This window comes from Heterocephalus glaber, unplaced genomic scaffold (genome assembly GCF_053883595.1).
Source record: "Heterocephalus glaber isolate CG9 unplaced genomic scaffold, H.glaber_assembly_v1.0 deba00001481, whole genome shotgun sequence".
NCBI lineage: Eukaryota > Metazoa > Chordata > Mammalia > Rodentia > Bathyergidae > Heterocephalus > Heterocephalus glaber.
The window spans coordinates 3,884,364-3,907,522 of NW_028258317.1; the positions used below are offsets into that span (position 1 = coordinate 3,884,364).

Genomic DNA, 23,159 nt, shown 5'->3' on the forward strand with positions numbered 1-23,159 from the left:
GCCCTTCTATGTTGATATGTATGGCACTGATCGAATAGCCAGCAGACCGAGAGGACATCCATGAGAAACCCAGCAGGTAGAGTAAAACTTTGCCCTGAGTCTTATCTGTTCTGAGGCAAAGTTACAAGGAGTTCTGCTTGCAGTTCAGATTCACAGAGCTCAACAGCAGCCCTTGCCTCCTTCTTCTGCAAGTGAGTTTACTTTACATAGAAGCTATATGCCTTTCAAAGGCTCAAATTCATCAAATTCATGCAATTAGGAATGAAAAGGGTGAAATTACAACAGATCCAGCAGAAATGCAGAGGATCCACAAGAACTACTTTGAGAACCTGTACTCCAATAGGATGGAAAACACAAGAAATGGATAGTTTCCTAGATAGATATGAATTACCAAAGTTGAATCAAGAAGATATAAAGATTCTAAACATCCCAATATCAACCAGAGAAATTGAAAATATAATTAAAAACTTATCAACAAAGAAAAGCCCAGGTCCTAATGGCTTCACTGCTGAATTCTACAAGAAATTTAGGAAAGAGCTAATGCCACTACTTCTCAAACTCTTCAATGAAATTGAAACAGAGTTCTATTTAATGACTTTCAAAACAACTTCACTAAGACTAGCACTAACTCATAGGGAAAACTAAGGAAGAATTAGGAGCAAGTATTTCTTCCTCTAGAGCCCTCAAGGTGAATCTCCTTTGATTTTTGTCTGTCATGCATCCTTACTTGCTTCTGGGGAACTGTTTGTCTCCATTCCTTGTCATCCCAGGAGGGCCAGGAATATAGCTCAGTGGTGCTTTGCCTGCCTGGCAAGTGCATGGTCCTGAGTTCAATCCCCAGTACCAAAAACCAACCAACCAACCAAACAAACAAACAAGACCACGAAAACCTCATTATCCTGGGAGAGGTGCCAATCTCCCCACCTTCCAGAATCTCCTTCCTCAACACATGGTTCATCATGTGACTCCCAATTAACCAATCATAGTGCTCTGTCTGTAGCAACAGTGTTTGGTTCATGTGTAGTTGTGTGGTCTAAACAAGGCTAGTCAATGTCTTCCCAGGATTAATGAACAAATGGGCATTGGGAGTTAATCAGCTTGAAAACTTGTGAACCTGGGGTTGCTAGTGGCTGGAACCTATATATGGGAAAGAGCTACTGCTCAGAAAGATACTGAGGTAAGGAGTAAAGAGAAGCTGAACCCAGATGTCATCACTGAAATCCCTGAATCCAGCTGAACCTGAAGGTAGGTTATCCTTGGACTTACCAAGGACATGACATTTCGCTTAATTTGTTTATTACGTTAGATTAGAATTGAGTCTTCTAACAGCTGAAAATGTCATAATGAATATAAATTAACATAAAATGTTTATATTCAAGTAATCTTCATGAGACAAAATGGAATAATCACTGCAATTATTTATTCTACTCCCATTTAGAATAAAGACCTGTACCAAAGCATTCAGTACATCTCTCATTTGAACGTCTTACTCAAGAAATGAAGTCACCTGGACTCAAAAGAGATTTCTGGTCTCTGACAAAAAATCATTAAGGTGATAAATGGAGAAGTGAGATAACCGAAATCTCAGCTTTCAGGATCCCTTGCATGCTTTCTGAGGAAGAGTGCATAGGACAGTAGCAGCTCTTTTTTGCTATTTAGTTGACAAAAATGCCAGTATTTCCCTGTGAAGCTAATACCCTCAGAAGAGCAATTTTTGTCCTGCACAAGCCCCAAGCTCATGAAGGAGTCAGAGTCCAGCCTGGAAATCCAGCAGCAGCAATACCTCCCTACTGGTCAGTTGGGTTGCAGCACCATATGCCAGGCAAAACTAAGAGGCCCACCACAGCTGGCAAGGGGCCTCTTTCTGTGTCATCTCATGGCAGAAGGCTGAAGGGTAAAAGATCAGACACAAGAGAGAGCAAGAGACTGAATTCATAGCCTCAAACTCTTTAATACTTGGTGTTAATCCATTCCTAACGGTGGAATATTCATGACCTAAACATCTCCCATTAAACCCCACCTCCCAACATTGTTGCACTTGGGACTAAGTTTCCAACACATGCATTTTGGGGGATACATTCAAACCATAGCACCATTCTCAGTTTTGAAAACTGCATGGATGTAGCCATGTACCACCATTTATTGTCCATGTGACCTGGACAAGGTATATAATCTACCTGAGCCTCGGTTACCTCTTCTGAAAATGAGAATGATACTACCCACTTGAAGGTTTCATGAGAATTAAAATAGGAATGTGCCATAAATCCTCCTGCCTAGCCTGTGACAGATGTACCACAGGTTTCCCAAGAATACTCACAGGAACAAACTTAATATATCCTAGGCCCCGGCTCTTCTACCTAATCTTGATTTGCTTCCTATTCAATAGCCAACTTTGTCCAAGTGGAGCTTTTCTCATTTTCAGTATTTCATGACACTAAGATCCTCTCAAGTGGAACCTAGCCACAGATGGATAGATAGGCAGGACTATCCCAAGGCCACAGACTCAATAAGCAATTATGTGCATTACTATAGTGCTAAGGTTGGCTGTGGGTTAATCATGGGTGCTATGATGATATAAGAAGAAAAAAACATATGTAGAGATGACCTCAGGTTTTAGGAGGCTCAGAAAAGGTACTGCCCCTCTGCCTGCAACTGAAATCCAAGGTCAAAATTGGGCTTAGTGAATGAGAAGATGAGGGGCCATAAGCATTTTCTAAGGTCAAAGCTTCATTTGCCACACCTTCCATTCTGTCAAGGCCTAGGGCGTACGCCATACGTCCTCTTCTGGGATAGAAGAGTCACCAGACTCCAGGCACCCACAGGGTCATTCAGAGCAGGTGCAAGGCTCATAGATCCGCGCCACTCTTCTCTGTGGGGACAGTGACGGTGATGCTGAGAATAGGGCGCCCCCTAAATAGTTCCAGGAGAGAGATTTTTCAGTCTTTCATGTATGCTATGAATTACATGTGGGTCTGGTGAAAGTGCAGATTCTGGTCCAGTAAGTCTGGGGTAGGACCCAGTAGTCAGCATTTCTAGCAAGCTCCCAATGATGCTGATGGTTCTAGATAAGGTGCCACATTTTGAGTCACAAGGCTTGGGGACACAGGAGCTTCACAGTAAATGTCTGCTAAATAATTAATAATAAACAAGTTGATGAATAAACATGCCAATGAATAAAATAGGAAGAAAGTAGATGAAGATAAAAATCCTATCTAAGGCTGAACTGAGAATAGAAACTGTGCCTCTGGCCTCCCATACTTGACATTTATCCCCTCATCTGTTCCTTTTAATTCTTTCTGTTTTCTCTCTGTCCTCAGTAACGGAACAATGGAAAGATCAGACTCTCTATCTCTTATGTCCTCTCTGAGCCTCCATGTCCAAGCCTGTAAAATGGGAATAATATATCTATCTTAAAGTTATTGCCATTTTCAGATGGCTCTGAAAATGAACTGAAGAAATGGTGGCAACTGACTATTATTCATGTTAATTAACTTGAAGAGGTAACAGATTCCATTCCTCCAAGTTAAAGGAACAGGGGAAAAATATTACTTGCACATAAGCTAGGACTGTCCTATGTGCCTAATAAATTGTCTCATAAAACTTCTAAAGCATTTTGAGATCCACAGTGTTATGCTAATTTCACAAGTGGGGAAACTGAGCCTTAGAAAGAATAAACAACTTTTATCCAAGACCACAAAGCCGAGTAAGGGGGAGGTCCAGTTGTGTCTGGTTTAAAACCATACTCTTTCCCCACATCCTGCCTGTCCCTCAGGCTCTGGATGTGGGCAACCTGCCCCTCCAAACACAGTCCTCCACTGTCAAAGACTCGGCATTAGTTATCAAGGCTGCAATTCTGACCCAGTGTCCTGGCTCATTCTTTGACTGTGAAGCAGACAACCTGTTTATATGACACAGGTCTGGGATAGCAGAGTCCTCAGTGCTGTTTGTCTGTTTTTGCTTTCTCCTCACACCTTCGCTGAGTCAGTCACAGTCAAATCCAAGGACAATTTGTACCAAGCTCACTGCAACGTACCGGGGAAGGCATCTAAACTCCTGAAGGTCACTGGGTGAAAGTGTCAAAGCAGACAGACAGATGACCTCTCACCTCCTTGTAGGAGGGAGGTTTATTGAGCAAAGGTTTAAGGTCATCCTCTTCAAGTCCCAAACAGACCTAAATCACCTGTCCCGTTTTCCAGCCACAGATGTTTTCTTGTTCATAGCCAGGCTCCAAGTGGGACAGGATCTCCTGGACTGAGGTCTAGAAGATATTGGAAAGAAATAAATGTGAATCTGACATGTTGTTTTCACCACTATAAAACTGGTTTCCTGGTCCATAACCCAATTCCACTTCAATATTTCCACTCCTATGGAAGAAATGACTAACTGTTCCACCAGAGATTCCTGTTTCCCTTCTATATTGCAGAACTGTCACTGGGAAGTGGCTGCTATGTCACTGACCATCATTCCCAGAACACCTTGCTTCTTGTGGGGGTCATGTGACTGCTTCACACCAACGATCCAAAGTAATATTTCACTCCTGGGCCAAACCATGCCTTCTTTATCCTCTCTTTTTGCATCTTAGACAAGAAAGCAGAGAGAGCTTGAGTCCTGACTCACCATGTAGAAGGCTTCCTGGCGACCAGGAGCACCCACATAAACAGTTTGGTAAGTGAGAAGTAAAGTTATATTATTTCAAAGCCACTGAAATGTTCAGATCTATTTGTTAAAGCAACTAACACTGCTCTCGTTGTATACCTGAGTCGAGAGATCAGCCCAAAGGCTGATGGAACCCTAGGCTCTGGGTGCAATGCACCATGCTCAGAACTCCATCACTTAGTGTCCTAGAACCCTCATATGATTCTGACAGGCCATCACCATCCTCATTTGACACTGTAGAAACCTTGGCTTGGACACGTTAGATCATTCATTCCAGACCATAGTAGTAAAAGTAGGATTCAAAGACATTTCTGCTAAAGAACAAGGGCAAGAAGCTGTCCTTTCTACTGCCTGTAAGATAGTGCAATACTGAAAGGTATTAGAAAGAGCATCTTCCCACAGTCATTCCTAAGCAAGAGTCTCTGATATGAAGCTATTTATCCATGGATCCCACAGAATTCCCATTCTGTTGTCCTACACGCTCTATCTATCTCGTGTTCTGGAAGGATGAGGACAGAAAGGAAGAATAACAGTTGATTCCTCATCCTTCCTACTATGCCCAGCCATGAGAAAAAGGAAGCCTCATAAGGTTAGAAATATTCTTCCTAAACCCCATCTCCCAGGTCTGGTACACAACTCCCAAGAAATAGCAACAAGATTCTTTGAAGTGCCTTTGGAGTTGCCAACATAGTTTTTTAGTATGTCTTAAACTTGTTATTGGCAAGTCATGCTGAAATAGAGTTTCAGTAAATTTCCAAACTGGAGTGACTCAAAACTGTTCAAATGAAAATTTGCAAAGGTAGCCAAGTTGAAAGGTATTAGGTAGTACTTAGATCCAGTTCACCAAGGACAGCTTCAGAGTGCACTCTCCATACTGGCAACAGCATTATGAGTAAGAAGAGCACATATGGAGCTTTGACTAAGAATCCAGAGGTCTAAGACCTGTCTCCATGGTTCCTATGTCTTGGTTATATCTCAAGGCACAATGATTACATGTCAGGACACAGTTTCAGAGCTGCAGTTTACTCATTTTTGAAAAAGGGGTGGGAGTGGCAGGGAGATACGACTCTATCTCCCTCCCAGCACTGTGAGATCTCCCTTACTTTTTCATCCTCATGCTCACCATATCCTCAGACCTCACATCTTATACTGAGTTGCTGTGGCAGACCTCTGGAGAGGGGAGAGAGTGGCTCCAAAACCTTCTTCTCTGCTGCCTCCACATTAGACCCAGTGAGATTCCACTCTTGCTTAACCCATCAAGACTTTCTCATTTCCCCAGGATAAAGCCCATACACCTTAGCCTGCCTCTCAAAGGATTCTGTGTTACAACCTGACCTTCATTTCTACTGTATACATTCATTATTCCAATCCTTCACCCTACACTTGATCTCCAAGGTGAGTCTCCTGTTGCCCTGTGTGCATTCTTATCACTTAGTGCCTTTAACTCCTCCTGTGTGCTCTGCCTTACCCTGATCATTACAAGTTTAAAATACTCATCTGTCAAGGCTGATATCATCAATACAATCCCTTCTCAAAATCCATTCCCAACGTTCACAACTAGAATTTCCATCTCCCTCTTCTGAGAGTATGCACTGGGTCTTGTTGGGCTTTGATCCCTTTGAAATGTGTTGATTCATTGATCCCCTCTCCCAGCTTCTTAAAAAAGAAAATATACTTCTTTCATGGATTCTCCAGCATTTATTATTGGACCTGGTACAAAGTTGGTATTTGGCAAGTTTACTGAGTTAATTCAAAACCATGAGTCAAGGATTCAGAAGTCGGTGTTGATAAGAGGGAGTGTTATACAGTAAGCCACATCGTGGTAACAAGTAAGCCTTACATACATGACTTAACACAATAGAAGATTACTTCCTCCTATTTTCACATTCCCCTCTTGAGTTAGCAGTGCCCCCTAGCAGAGCTCCTCCAGTCTGTGACACAGGTAGTAAGTCTCCCTCCATTCATCAGGAGGCTCTGCCATCTTGAGTACTTTACTGGTAGCTGTGTGGATAAGGCTGAGAGTTCATGGAAGCTTACATAGAACAGTTTATGGCCAGGCTGGAATTTGTGTCTATTTTTACTGTTTGAAGTGTTGTCCATGAAACCAGCAGCACTGGTATCATCTGGAACATTATCAAAATGCAGGATCATGGGCCCCAACCTAGACCTACTGAATCAGAATCGGCATTTGAACAAGATCTCTGGGTACTGGGAATGCATATCACTATGTGATGAGCACTAGTAGACATCATTTGAGTTCACATTCAATAGGCAAGAACTCATTCACAAGTCTCACCTTCACTACAAGGAAGGCTAGGAAGTTGATGCTGCCATGCTATCTAAAAAGAGGAAATGAGTTTTGCTATCCATAGACTCTATCACAAAGCAGCATTTAAGATGGAATGTGTCCAGTTCCTCTTCCAGGTCAAACAAGTCACAAAACTCTGTACCTCATCTACCTGCTCTGCCTTATCATGGAGGGTCCATGCTGGTGGAATAGGGGACCGGCTATCTCAAGATGGTAGTATCCAGTGAAAGGCAGGGACTTTGTTGTGGGAAGATGGAATCCAGGTGAAAAAGCACATTACACCATCCTTCAGCCAGTGAAGTTGAAAGATAATGTACAGTAAGTCCCTGAGTTACAAACATTCAACTTGCAAACTTTCAAGATACGAAAGAACTTCGCATTACAAACACTCATAGTTGCCAACAAATTACAGAAGTAGCTTACGTGTCTGCCAGACATTGTCACAGATGTGCTGCTGTGTGCTTACTGTATAGTGCAACCGTGTGCAGTAGTGCAGTGCTCAGTCAGTGCCCAGGATGTCTGGAAGCAAGAGGAAAAGCAGTGGTGATGTGGAGGGGTCTGCTAGGAAGCACAAAACAATAACCATGGAAACAAAGGTGAAATAATTGAGAGATTGGGCCAAAGAGAAAAGAGGGGAGACTTTGATTGTTCTTATAACATAAATTTTGCAACCATTGGCATAATTCTAAAGGACAAGGACAAGATCATGGAACATGTGAAGTTTGCTGAGCTAGTGAGGTCAACAATCATATCCAAAGTGCGTGGTAAAATGATAGAGGAGATAGAGGAGATGGAGATCCATGTGTGAATGCAGGATCAGCATCAGTGCACATCTGTGTCAAAGGTGTATAAGACTCACTTTGTGAGATGTACAAAAAAATTCAACTTACCAATGTTCTTCCAGACCAGAACTCTTTCATAAGTCAGGGACTTCTTGTACTTTGAGGAAAAATGCTTGCCCCTGTTCCCACCAAAGATCATTTAGCCACTGCATGGGCCCTGAGCAAAGACAGTGGCAAGCCAGCCTCACACAGTTAACTTTGTGTGAAGTTTTGACCTCTGTTGATCTGTTTTCATTACTTCCATTGGTCATTATTTCTGTTTCTCATTAGTAGAAATTTATTTTCATTATTTTCATTACTCTGTGACTATATACTTTTTCCAGAACACAAAGGATTTGAGGTTCACATACTTTCATCTTTTCTTTATGTTTGGTTAATTAACTAACACTAAGTGGAATCAGGGGGATAGTTGGTGAAGGAAATTTTTTTAAAATCCCTTTTCATATAAATGTGTAGACCATTTAAGAAGAAAACTTAGAGGTCATTGTAATATTTGTACTTGATGGTGTTTTAATTTGGGAAATACTGTTAAGCCAGCTCTCATCTAAAGTTTTAAAACATTTCATTAAAACAAAAAAGAAAACACAAGATATTGCATAATATGAATTAATTTCATTTTGCATGTGCCAGACATGATCCGAAAGGCTCAACCTTGAAGAAATTAGAATTTTCCATCAGCACTGACTATCTAACTTTTATCGCAGAACATCCCGTCTCTAAATATGTTGTACTCTTGTTTTCAATCCACAGGGAAACAAATGATTTATAAACTCAATAGGAAAAGAGAATACATCCATAGAAAGTATGTATCATGAGAAGCATTCCTAGTACTGAGTATAAATTGGCATTTCACATCCATTCATATGATTTAATATTAAGAGTCGATATGGTGTTACACAGTTCACTCTGAGTTAATGAGGGTAAATGAGTAATACCCATATGTATACCGTCAGTCATGGTATAATTTCTGCATTGTCAAAGAGCCATTTGTCTTTTCTCTTCCTTTTGTTGTTTGAGGCTAGGCTACCCCTTATGAATTGTGCCTTTGATGGCTTTAACAACTGGGTTGATGACTTCTAAATCTTTCTATTTTTCTTTCCAGACTTCACTTTTTTCTTTTTTCTATGCTGGGGATCAAACCCAGGTGCTTATACACCTTAGGCAAACACTCTTCCACTGAGCTACATGCTCAATTCCCATCTCACTTTTGAGCTTCATATTTCCTTAATCAATTCAGTGTTGGCACCTCTGTTTCCAGATGACCTCAAATGTGCCTGTCCTGAAAGTAACCCATTGTCTTCTCCCAAAACTCTTCATTCCTTCTTTGATTTCCTAAGAAACTATGCAAATATTTGCTAACTCACACAAGTGGGTATTCATTCTTCATTCCCCTCATTTTCATTTCCATGGAATTAGTATGACTGTCTATATACATTTATATTTACTCCACACCATCCCCCCAAAATTTTGAACTTTTTTTTTTTGGTACCAGGGATCGAAATCAGGACCTTGTCCTTGCAAATGAAGTGAACTTTTAAAAAAATCTACAATATAATGAAAATGCCAAAGAAATAATGGAAATGGCAACACAAAGTTATAAAAGTTGCATGAAGCCAGGAGAGACTGATTCCCAGAACTATATAGGAGGAAGTAAGGACATAAATGAAGTTGTGCATTTTCCAAAGGCCAAAGCAAAGTAGGAAACACTAGTCAGGGATGTGTGATTCACAGTGTCTGTCAATTAGCAAATATGCCAGCTGTTCAAGAGGATCATGATTTTATCATGTAACAAAAGCAATGTCAGCAAATGTAGAAGGTATGGACTTTCATAAAAGATGACCTGGTTCAATGAAACCTCTTGGTTGCAGACCTCATCTCTCTAACATTTAGATAACTGACCATGGGCTTAGGTAAATACATTACTAAATGCCTTAATCAACTTTTCCTTGAGGACTGCCAGAATGGGCAAAGAATTACCTGATCTCCACAGTCTTCTTCTCTGATGATGCAATTCCATTGGACTTCCTAAAATCAAGTGTTCATCTGCTGGGTCAAGTTCATCTCCTGCCATGTAACCATCACACCATTTCTCACTCTACCTCCTCATACCTTTGCTTGTGCTGTGTCCCCAACAATGTGCACTCTTGCCCCGATTCTCTGACCACTATTCTTGTTCATCTCATACAACCTGATTTAGTCCATTTTGTGCTGTTATAAAAGAATACTTGAGATTGAGCAATTTATAAAGAATAGAAATTCACCGGCTCAAGTTTCTGGATAGTGAGAGGTACAAGAAGATGGTGCATCCGCTGGCCAGGGCTTCTTCTTCTTTTTTTTTTTTTTTTGGTACCAGGGATCGAACTAGGGTCCTTGGGCTTGCGCAGCAGGCCGCAAAACCACTGAGCTAAATCCCTGGCCCCAGGCCAGGGCTTCTTGCTGTGTCATCCCTTAGCAGCAGGCAGAAGGTCAAGAGAGAGCAAGAGTCAGAGAGAGAGCGGAACTGGCCTTTATAACAGCACTTATACAGTAATAAGTCCACTCCCAAGATAATGACACTTATCTATTCATGAGAGTAGACCACAAAATTATTCCCTTTTGGTTAATAGAACTGCCATTTTTTGAATGGCAATCCTTTAACTGGAAAAAAATCTAGATGAGCAGTTTGATAGCCTGAATTATGAGCCATATTTCTAGCCAATTACAACCAATGAGACTTCTCTGACTGCTTTTCCTCTCCAGCAATTTTCTACACATCTATAAAAGAGGTAACTGGTCCAGTATCTTTTACAGTAGGGTTTTCATGGATCAGACCTATTGCCAAGTAATAAAATGGACAGAGTCAGCACAATTATTAACAAAAAAGATGAAAGGAAAAAATGTCAGACTAGAGATGACTATTGTTTCACAACAGATACACAGATGTGTGCATGTGTGTATTTGGGTGTGTGTTACACATGAACATTTTGAGTCATTATGTAAGATCAATATCTCACTGTGCATTGCCGTCAAGAGTTTGAAAGTTAATACTTCAAGGCAACTCTCAGTTTAAGGATTTTATGTTATTAGATCCAAAAATACAAATGCAAACCTACTATTTTGCTGGCAACTCTGCAGACTAAGAGAAAGAGAATTTAGAATTTTAGAATTGGATAGACCTGAGTTAAATCTGAACTCTTTTACTTATGACTGTATACCCTTGGTCAAGTTATTCTAACTCTTTCTACCACAGTTTCATTATCTGTAAAATGCAAATAATAATGGCCAGTAATAGAATAATAATGAAGCTTGAATGAGAAGATATAAACACTCAAGGCATATCATAATGCTCAAAAAATTTTAATTACAATAATAATTATTAATTTAAACATTTTATTATGACCATTATCATTATTATTTTCAAACTGCATTAAAATTATTTGTTTACATATCTCTCCCTAGATTAAGCTTACAAAGTGACCCAAGGGATTCTTTATCACTATATTTCCAAAACACATTTCATTCAAAGCAAATTGATTATTTTGACAATATCTTCCAAAGTTATAACTAGGACCAGAAGATACAAAGACTATGACACACATACCCAACAAATTTATAAAAGGACCTTTGTTCAGTTAAGAACACTCTAAAAAGGAAAATGAGAAGCAATCAGGATGACTAAGCACTGTAAGGCATTTTATTATTATGAGATGAGATCACCTACATAATTTTGTTTCAAACTCACAACCATACTGCAAGGGGAACACTTTCCTCAAGCCCTATTAGGCAGTGTGAAAACTGAAACTAAAAGGTAAAATGACTTGCCCAAACCATGAACATGAACATGAACGTGAACTTCATGTTGTTTTTCTTGTACCAGTGATTCTTAAGTATTAGGTTGTGTCCAAGAATAACCAGAGATTATTCTTGGTCAAAACCATATCACCAGGCCACTCTCCCAGAGAATCTGACTTGTATCTTCCATTCTGAAGAACAGGAATTTGCTTTGTATCCAGCACCCACACATCACTCTGATCCAGGTAAACAGAAAAAGGTATTCCCTTCACACAGTAGTTCTCTTTCAGATATTCACAAGCAAGCAACTTGTTTCTGTGAATCATTTGCACAATTGCCAAAGGCTGTTTTCAGTTAAAATGGGTACCCAGGAACCTGGAATCTGGAAGTCTCAAGTCTTCCTTTTACTTATGGTCTCCTTTGGCCTTCTGACCAAGCTGTAGGGCCTAGTGCTGACATTGCTTGTCTCTCTGACCACCAGTGCCTGCCTCCAGGGTGGAGACAGGCTGCATGCACTGAACACCATGAAGGGGGACTGGTGGGGCCAGAGTTCTGAAGGCCTTTGGGAGAGCCAAGGTTCATCTTCTGCTGGCCATCTTAAATTGCTTCAGTCAGAAGTGCACTGCACCCAGAGCTCCCACAATCCTTTGTGGGCCGCAGAGTGTGTGAGTTTATAAACCTGCATCCTGGAGAAAGAGGTGCAGGGGAGGGTGACAGAAGAATCACACCATTGCCTTCCTATTCCACGTTCCCAGCTCTGGGCACTCAGTATTTACTCAGAGTGTGAACGAATGATTGACACAGGGAGAACAAAGAGAATAGCATGACTCATTCTCAGTGTAATGTTCAATAAAAGTTTCCTAGCTGGCTTTATCTTATTCTAGTCATTAGGTTTGACCACCTCTAGAATTCCAAGCAGGAGGTCTCATTTTCTTAAAATACCATGATAGAAACTTACTATATTTTTGTGGAATATTTTAAAACATAAAAAAGCACTTTTTGTAAAACTATAAAAATTATAAACAATAAATTTCAAGGTTGTGAGATATGAAACATCATAAACTGTTTTGAAAAAAAAAATTTTACTAGGAACAATATAGCATTTGGAACCTAGTTTACCAACTCAACTGCCAAACCTTGCCCAGCTGATTCCCCAGGACAAGGTGAGGGGGCAGGCTTTCCAGTGCAACAACAACCAACATTTTGTAGAATGATTTTCCCAGGACAGGTTGAACACACAGCTTCAAGTTCAGTGTTCTAACAGAGTCCTCTCCATCACCTTCTTATTAAGGGGTACCATTCCCATTGTACAGCTGTAGTAACTCAGGTTCAGGAATTACACAGCTAGTAAGAAGCAGAACTGGAATCGCACAGTATTTGTTTCTGTGGCTGACTTATTTCACTTACCATAATGTCCTCCAGATTCATCCATGTTTTTGCATATGGCCGGAGTTCCTCTCTTTGATGGTGGAAATAGTCCATTGTATATATATACCACATTTTCTTTATCCAGTCATCCACTGATGGATGCTTAGGTTTGTTTCTATATCTGGGTTATTATGAATAATGTTGCAGTGAACACTGGAGTATAATATGTCTCCAAGACTCTGATTTTAATTCTTTTGGAAATATACCCAGAAGTTGAATTGCTGAAGCCGTATGATTGTTCAATTTTTAATCTTATGAGAAATATCTGTACTGTTTTGCATAGCAGCTATAATATTTTGCATACATGATGAATAAGTTCTAGTGGTTAGCTGTACAACGTAGTGTCTGTAGGTAATAATGCGGTATTATGCACTTTAAAGTTTTGTTAGGAGGGTATATCTCATGTTAATTGCTCTTTCTGCATACACACACACACATACACACTCACACACACACAATGCTGGAGTGCTAGGAAACTTTGGGAAGTAATAAATAAATTTGTTACCTTTATTGTAGCAATTATTTTCATATGTTCAAATTCATCAAAATGCATTAATTGAATAAATGCAGCTTTTTGCGTATCAATTATACCTCAAAAAAGTGGTTAGAAAGAAAGCCTAAATAATCTGTTTTATTGACAGAGTGAATATCCTTAACACTCCTGAACTGTATACTTAAAAATGTTAAGATGGTTTAAAAAACAATGGGCTGGGGATCTAGCTCAGTGGTTTCGCTGCCTGCTATGCAAGCGTAAGGACCTGAATTCGATCCCCGGTACCAAAATAAAAAATAATAAAAAAAGAGAGGCAGTGCTGGATGCAAACCAAAGTCCTTTTTAGTCTCAATCCCATGGACTCTGTGTAGTGCTCAAACTACTCAAAACTTAGAGGTATAATCATAAAGCACTTCAAATTACTCTACTCCAATATATAACAATAAAAATCCAGACAGATAAGACCCCTCCTCAAAAACCATACTAAACTCTTCCCCACTCACTCCTATTATTCAACAGAAATTGTGTTCTTTTGAGGAAAAGGCCAAGAATGCCACATGCTATGTACCCCACAAAAATGTGAACTTGCCTGATAGCAGGTGATATGTGGTCCTTCAGAAAGATCAGACAGGAACAAATAGAGAAAAACACAATTAAGGAATAAATGCTCAACAGAGACTAGCGTGAATGGATGTTAAAATATAGAATTTTTAAAAGTGCCCATAATCTACCACCAGACTATAAAGTATTTCATTAACGAGATGCCTTTTTGTTTTTCTATTTAACATTTAACCAGACACATTTTCCCATGCATTGACATAATCCCCATGGGTTTTGCTGGGTCTCTAATACTCCCATAAAGGAAATGCTTTGTTAATTAAGCATTCTTTTTGTTATATGTTTGTTATAACTAGTTGTTCATTGTTCTAAGTAATGAACAGCTTTGTAACTAAAGAAAACTTGAGGATTAGGCCATCAAGATACATCCCCAGAAGTGAGTGGCACCTGGGTTTATTGGGTGGGACTATCACACAAGTTACCCAAACCCTCTCTTCAAGGCTGTACTATTCTGTGCCTCTTTGACAGTGCCTTTCCCCTCTATGATACCCAGGGTGGGCTTCTTGGATGTGTCACCTATGCAGTTTCATAGGACACCAGGCTCAGAAGGGCTCCATGTTTGGTTTAATGCTCTGCTGGTACCACCACGAAATTCTGAGCTTGATGTTCTAACATGTAAGTGAAGTCAGATGAAACACAGGAACATACAAATAAACAGAAGAGACCTATATACCATGCATGTCCCCTCGTCCTTGCCATCTCATGCTTAGTCTTGCCTTGCTAATGAGTACAGAAGTTCAGCAGGATCACACCTGTGGAAGTTCAGAACAGCTTGAAACAAGTGTGAGGTGAGCATGCTCCTTCTATACAAAAGCCTGGGGGACATGGGAGAGGGGCCAGGTACCAGCCGTCCTAAGAGGCCAAGCTTTGTACAGGAAGCAGAACTTGCTTCAGATGGCCACAAGTCCTATTACAAGTTTTCTTGCTAATATTCTTTTTATGTCTCAGTTAACCTCTTAGTGTGGTTTCCTTTTAGTCCATCACTATATATCCATAAGTTAAAGGTAGAATGTACGTACATCAAGAAGTCAGTTAAGAGTTGAGTTAGTTTTGTGCAAATGCATGCACAAGCAACAGATAGATTTTGAATGTCATTCAAATACAGAATATGCCGGGGATTTAGCTCAGTGGTTCTGCCGCCTACCCTGCAAGAGCAAGGACCTGAGTTTGATCCCCGGTACAAAAAAAAAAGTTATTGAGACAAATACAGAATATAATTTCAGTGATCCACATGGTAGCTACCTTTCACTTTCTAAGTGAATCCAGTCACTTTGAGGGAGTCAAATAGGACTTTACTAGAAGTAATCTTCCTTCTTCTCCCCACCCTCCTCTACGTGCCTTCTGGCTCAACAGCAAGCTGATGGCTTTTTGGCACAATCTAATCAGTAACAAGTACCCAGGCCAATTTCTCCAGATAGTGACCGATTAATAACAGGTTGGTTCGGGGGCTAGTATTCAGCAAAAGGCAATGAGGCTAATATCTCTTTATTGCCATGTACTGTGTGACTCTTAGTTTCCTTGTTTACTTGCTTGCTGGGAAATTTTTACAGCTTTGTTCTGCCAAATATTGCTCTCCTTTGGGTTAAAGCCTCATTTCTGAAATACAGCTTCTGAACTTTGGACTGCAGTAAAGCCACTTTTGCTATTATGTGTTGACTCTTCTTTATAAAATTACAAAATTTTCCAAGGACATGATTACAGTAAGAAATGACTCAGTATCCGATGTGCAAAATCTCCTGAGGCTAATAACCCAAACCTGGAGAATAACTACCCAAACTGACAAGGCAGTAGTTTTCAAACTGAGGAGCTTTAACCTGCTCCTTCCAGTGTGTATGATCCGTGGTACATGTATGACTGTTCCATTAAGCGGCTTGTGCCACTGGTGGTAGAAGTGTGCAGTCATACATGGGGCAGTCATGCATGTACCACTGGCAGTTCAAGTTGCCCAGCAACAAGACATACAAATTGTGGCCCCATTGTGACATGTTAAAATCCAGAGATGCCTGGACCTCACCCTCCAAGATGCTGACATACTTGGTCTGGGGTGCATCCTGGGCCTTGAGTTTTGTTTTTTTGTTTGTTTGTACCGGGGATCAAACTCAGGACCTTGCACTTGCAAGGCAGGTGGCAGAACCATTGGCACTAAATCTCCGGCCCCCGGGCATTGAGTTTTCACAGGCTTTCCAAGTGGTCTGTATTGCTTAGAGATACTGCTCTAAGAGCTCATTTATTTAAGCTTTTAGGATAAAATCAATACAACCAGCTGAGTCTGAACATCAGCTTCTGTATCAGTAGGATGCAGCAAATAATTATGAGGTCCTGCTGGCTGACAGGCCAAATATAAGCCCCTTTGGAGATTACAAAGATGAATAAAACCGAGGCTAGAACAAGTGGATTGGGAGAGATTGATTAAGGGGTGTGAAATTACAGTTAGACAGGAGGGATAACTTCTAGTGTTCTATAGCACAGCAGGGTCATTACAGTTCATCCTATTGTATTGTAAATTTCAAAATAGTTCACAGAATGGATTTTGAATATTCTCATCGCAAATAATAAGTATTTGGGGAGATGGATATGCTAATTACTCTGATTTGGTCATTACACATTATACATATGTACCAAAATAGCACATTGTGGTCCATAAATATATATAATTATGTATTAACTAAAAATAAACTTTAATAGAAAATGAATAAGATCATTTCCCATCCCAGAGGAGCTTTTAAGATAGCAACAGACTGAGGAAATGAAGAGTATATAGAAAAGCAATATACCCATGAGCCGGTAGGATATATCGCATGTGTGCTGCCTTTGGAAGGGAACTTCCAGGACCTATTCACAGAGAATACCATCAATTGGATCCTGGAGCACTGGTAGGAAGAGCAAAAGGACTACAAAGCAAGGGGCTCCCAGACCAGGGATAATGGCTTCTTCAACTTTGTGTTGCAAGTGACCAGCCCAATGTGGGCACAAAAATAGGTGGCATTAAAAAATGTCTGAAGAATAAGTAAACAGCCTGACATAGCTGTCAAATAAGATAATTAAAAGACTAAAAACAAAAAACAAAAAGGTTGGGAAGTCTGGCTGAGCCAGACCATGCAGGCCTAGAAGGTTCTTCAGTGGGACATTTTCATCATCTGAGCTGTTCACTAGGAAATAAATCTGTCAAGAGATGCAGAGACTGTTTGGTTGGATACTAAACTTGGAGGTGATTTAGGGAGCAAGAGCCAGGGCAGAAACTAACGAAAACCTGAACTAGGTCAAGGGTGGTAGGCCTGTAGGTATGAAATGGAAAGTCTTGATATTGTTTGTTGATGTGATTAAGGAAGAAGCCTTGGTTCGGGCTACCTCCCCTAGCTGCTTCCTACCCTAATAGTCCAGAGAAAAACTTCATATGCTACCCCTGTATTCTTTACTGAGTGAATCCATGGGAACATGTAGTCTAAAGGAAGTGTGACATTCGATGTCAGCATTTTCTCCTTCAATTCACACTTTGCCTTATAGCCAGCTGAGGCACACACTGAATCTCCCAGTGAAAATACAGCTGAGCACCACACCAACAAGCCTTCTTAGCCTATGAGAAACATGCAGGCTTTCTGAGGCTGAAGGCCTCAGTTCAAAGACACATGCAGCAGAAGAGTTGAGGAGATTCTTATATCACAGACTTTCCAGGTTTCAAGGGTTCTGTCATGACATGGAACCTTCCATTTTGTGCCCTGGCCACCAGGCCCAATGAAGAACAGCCATCTTCCCAAGGAAGATGCCATTAAGCAGCAAGGAAGAGACATGAGTAAGGCTGCCCAGGATCTGGTATGTCCAGTCCTGTTCCCTGGCCAACCCAGCCACCAGCCCCAGGAAGAAGGCTATCTGGAAGAACAGCACCAAATACCAACCTGAGCAGCTGTTTTATTTCACTCCACTTGAAAAACAGAAATGTCAAAACCTACCTAGAAAACCCTGTTCCCAGAAGATTTTTGATGTAACTGGCTCCACAGGTTTGACCAATTCCTGTGGGCACTTGGCTCTTGTTCGCTCATCAGATTGGCAAAAATTAAAAGAGTAATAGTATTCAGGGTCAGTGAGGGAGGTGGAAAGGTGTGCTCTGAAATACCGCTTGTAGAAATGCACATCAGTGGACTCTTTGGTGGGCTACTTTGTAGTGTCCATAAAAATTTTAAATGTGCATTCTCTTTGATCAAGCAATTTTAGTTCTCGATACCTACCCCAGAGAAGTAGTTTTCCACAGGTACAAAGAAGTACACATTTCATTTTCTGATAACAAGGAAATGCTGGAAGCATCATCTTACTTAAAGGACTGTGTTGCATCCAAACTATACAGCATCTGTGAAAACTTCCAAAATGATGTGGTTCATTTCTTATTCTGAAATGGAATATTTTATTCGATAAAACAAATTTTAGACTATGGACAGAATAATTCTACTTACCGTATTTTCAAAATCACCCTAAATGTCTGTATCACATGTTTATGTGTACAATATTTCATATACAAAAACCAAGAATACATACACATCAGACTGCTAATAGTTACTTTTGGGATTGAATGAAATGGATATCAAAAGGAGCTTCTTGCCCTGATGGTGTTTTGACTCACAGTCTCGTCAGGAGAAAGGCAAGTCATCAGACAATGTCAGAATACTGGTGACAGTGTTGTACTAACAAGAATTATAAGAGGCTATAGCAGCCCAGAGGAAAAAACTACTCAGATAGAGGCCACTAACCTAAGACAGTAGGAAGCTCCCAGGAAATAGTGAACTCAAGACAGAGCTCACAGCTAAAATAATTCTTATTATTGTTTCAAGATTTGTAACAAGTAGATCCATAAATAAACAGAAGCATGGAAAATACTTTCTTTCCTAATAATTCTATGTCTTCTCCAGCAATAACAATAGAGGATAGACAATGCAAGATTATTTCCTCAAGATTCCAACTGAGAACTCAGAGTCTAAGAGATGAGGGGACTTGTCTGAGATGACAGGGTGTGTTAGTGATACACCAGGACTGGATTTTAGGGCTTTTGCTTCCACCCATTGGTCAGCAGATCAGGTCTGTCTGCTTCACTGGGCTTCCACAGATTGGATACCATTTTACCTACACCCAAAGGAAGCCATGGACACATTCTTCCAAGGAAACCTCCAACTCTTAAAGAATCAGAATTCTAAGCTTTTTCTCTCACTTTTCTTCTATTTTCAAACCATGGCTGGAGCTGGAGACCAGCACCCTCTGAATCTCTACTTAAAACCTGCAGGCTCTGTGTTGCCAAGGACTTCTCTGATGTTCCGTCCGATTTCCATCCAAATAAATCTCATTTTGCTGATGTCTATAAAGTCTGACTTTATAGCAGAGAGCTCTCCTAGAACTCTGTCTTTAATAAAAGGGAAAAGAAGTGGAACTACTAATTTAGTTTCTTTAAAAGGCATGTATTTTCATGCACATTAAGTCCATCTGTTGGTGAAATGGATGCCTTTGCACAGTGTATAATTTGATAAAACCCAAAAGAACTCAAAGCTCCTAGCTTGAAGCAGAAATAGAGAAAGTGGCTGGGAACCTGACTGAAGTGGAGAAATCCACCAAACACTATTTTTAGAACTAAAACCTGATTTTTTTAAGAAATGCCCATCACAGAGAAAGATTAGTATTCTCAGTATAGCGGCCTCTCAGCACATTCAAACTGCTGTGTAGATCAAGATCAAAGGGTCTGTTGTCTCTTCACCTCCTTTATTGGGATGTCTTTCATGGCACTGTGCGGTGGCTGATCACATCACTCTCTGCCCTCACTCTGTCCAACAGGCTCACAGTGGCTGTGGAGAGCTATGGACTGGCAGCTACACTTTGTCAAGATGAAGTCTTTTAAAATTTCAAATGCTGACTATATTTAAAATTTGACATTCCACATCAAAATCTCGATTTCTGATTTCTCAAAAGACCAGGATCTGGCCATTCTTGGTCCAAATACATGCAAAGCATTAATGAACTCATGCTGAGTAGGCACAGTTTAGACAGCACTCACTTCCTGGTGTGCCACAATTCTTACCCATGCCGGTAAGGCCCTATAGATACCTGAAGTTGCAATGCCTGCTCATGAAGATTTAAGTCTAACACTTGATTCATAATTAGTATGTATCAGGCAGGATGCTAGATAGATATGGAGATGAATTTTAAATCCATGTATTTATTATTAAGGTCTCAGCAGATGGCACATATAGATTAGAACAATTCGAACAGGGTTGGTTAAATGATAGGGGATCCACAAAAACAATGAAGTCTAGAAACTTTGGGACTGTTCATATCCACAGAACTGAGGGGGAGAGTTGCCTCCCTACTCCCAGAGAGGAGCTACAACCTTCTGCAGGAAAGCAGCCAGCTTGACATGATCCTGCAGAACAGGAGCTAGGAAAAGGATCATCCATTCTCACTCTCCTCTCTACCTGTGATCTTTTATTGTATTATTATTATTATTATTATTTTTGGTACCGGGGACCGAACTCAGGACCTGGCACTTGTGAGGCAGGTGCCGGAACCACTGAGCTAAATCTGTGGCCCTGTCTATGATCTTTTAAATAGGTTTATCTAGAGAAAGGAATTGGGCCTCTTGATACCTCCATGGAGGTCAGTGTGACTAGGCAGAGAGGAAGGCAAAGAAAGGACAGAGCACACCAAGGTCAAACCGAAAGCATTAATAGCCAACTCCATCTGTCCTTGAAGGGACTCACAGTCTAGTCAGGAGACAGACAAGCCACCAGACAATGTCAGAACCATGGTGGCAGTGTTGTACTGACAAGAATCATAAAAGGCTAAAGGAGCCCAAAGGAAAAAACTACCCAGACAGAGGGCACTAACCTGGGACAGTAGGAAGCTCCCGGGAAATTGTGAACTCAAGACAGAAGCAGCAATGATTGAAGAATGGGCCTTATTTAGAAAGACAGATGAGGAGGGAAAGTCAAGTAGTCTAAGGAGAGGAAGCATCCCATTGTCCCGGTTTTATGGGCACTGTATGCCCACCTCACTGGGTCACTCAGTGCTCGCAAATATCTCCTGCTTTTTTGTATTATATGACTGTGCATGATAGCTTCCTCCACCTTTTTAAGAAGTTATCATTGTTAAATCCAGGTCAAGATTACTTCTCCAAGAAATTCTCCTCCTGTATCTAGCCAATAAAAATATGGTAGACATAAACCAAATGACAGATATTACTATGCTCACAATAGCTCTATTCATGATAGCCAAGTGTCCATCAGCCATAGACTGAATCAATGAATTCTGTTATATTCTCAGAATAGAATATAATACAACAGTGATAATGTTCAATCCACCTGTGCAAAATATAGATAAATACCACAAATACAATATTTAGTGAAAAAGTCAGATATGAAAGTATAAATCTCAATACAATTCCATTTATAAAAAGATCAAAATCACCCAGAGTCAAATCTATGGTGTCAGAATTCAGAACAATACTAACACCTTAGGGGAGTGATAGTTAGCAGAAGCTAACCCATGATAGGAAGTTCTATATTTCTAGTAATATCCTGTCGATGATCATGGTGCTTGTCATACAGATTCATGAAAATTCATTGAGCTATTGTCACAACATGTATACTTTTCTGCATGCTATTCTTAAATTTCAAACAGCTTACATTTCTCTGGGAAATCTTCCCAGATTATCGAAAAACAAGAGCTTCCTGTCTAAAGAGCTCAGGAACCTCATTTGTAACACTCACCCGCATATGTGAGAATCACTGAGGAAAGAGCAATGAGTCAGGAACCCTTGTCCTGCCTTGATTTCACTGGTGATTCTGGACAACCCTGTCTACTCTCTTGGCTCCATTTGTTTCTTCAAAATTATGCAGAGGAACTGATGTGAACCTGCTTCTCTTCAGTGATAAGGCATTTTGGAACATTAGAGATGGATGGATTATCTATCATCTTCTGAATTTCCTTACCAATCTGGATCATCTCTGCTCACAAAACCACCTCCAAAATGGCTGCGACTCTCAGCTGAGCGGCTTCTAACTTCTGATCACGGAGGGACTCTGCCATGAATTTTCTCCAATGAGCCTTGCATCCTGAAAGAGAATGCAGCCAAAAAAAAAAAAGTGTTTATTATGTAGTAATCCATTTGTTTTAATCAAGACATTTATAAAAGTGCCAACCTAACCTTGTGATTAGGATGAGATAGCCAGTATCCCTCGCTGGGCTGCGTAATTCTCCCCCAGAGCACAGTAATCCAATCATTTGTTTAACCTGGAGAGATCTAGAGCAAGAGTTCAATGTAAGATTTCTAGGATTAATTTTACAATACAGAAACCCTTATTTTTCTCAAACTTACAAGGTGGCACCCATAAGTCAGGGCCACTGTATTAGTTCTTCACTTCACCTACTGAAGAGATTTTGGATTTTATTTTCAGATATTTCATGATACTACTTTCCTGATTTCTTTTCAATAGTGATGTCAGAATGACATGGCTTTTGTGATGCTACATAAGCCAAGTGAGATGAGAGATGATTATTTTAATAATATGAATTCTTCTTGTTTGGGCTTCTGACAAAATATCACAAACTGGGTAAATTATAAACAACAGAAACTTTTTTTCTCATAGTTCTGGAAACTGGGAAGTCCAAGAGTAAGGACTCTCAGAAGAAGAAATGTCTGAAGAGGGCTCACTTACTGGCTGAGAGATGGTGCCTTCTAGCTATGTCCTCACTCGGTGGAAGGCATGAGCAAGCTCTCTGGGGTATCTTTTATCAGGGCACTAATCCCAAGCATGAGGGATCCACCCGAATGACCTAATCACCTCCCAAAGGCCACATCTCCTGATACTGGCATTTTGGGGGATTAAATTTCAATATATGAACTGGCAGGAAGGGAATGGACACAAATATTCAGACCATTGCACCAATATTGGCGGCATTTACATTTTTAAATTAATATATACTTTGACTAACACTAATTGTACATATTTGTGGGATATATGTGGCATCTATTAGATGTATACAATGTGTAATAACTGGATGAGGGAAACTG

The 23,159-nt window shown here is 40.3% G+C and overlaps 1 long non-coding RNA gene across 1 annotated transcript; it reads right to left on the minus strand.

The window, feature by feature from the left end:
* Window positions 1-16,758: 16,758 nt before the first annotated feature.
* On the minus strand, window positions 16,759-22,462 carry LOC147825796 (uncharacterized). Its single transcript, XR_015439968.1, has 3 exons — window positions 22,293-22,462; window positions 22,078-22,200; window positions 16,759-18,497 (listed from the first exon to the last, which is right to left on the minus strand). It is a non-coding gene; the product is annotated as an uncharacterized LOC147825796 (long non-coding RNA).
* Between the last annotated feature and the right edge of the window lie 697 nt (window positions 22,463-23,159).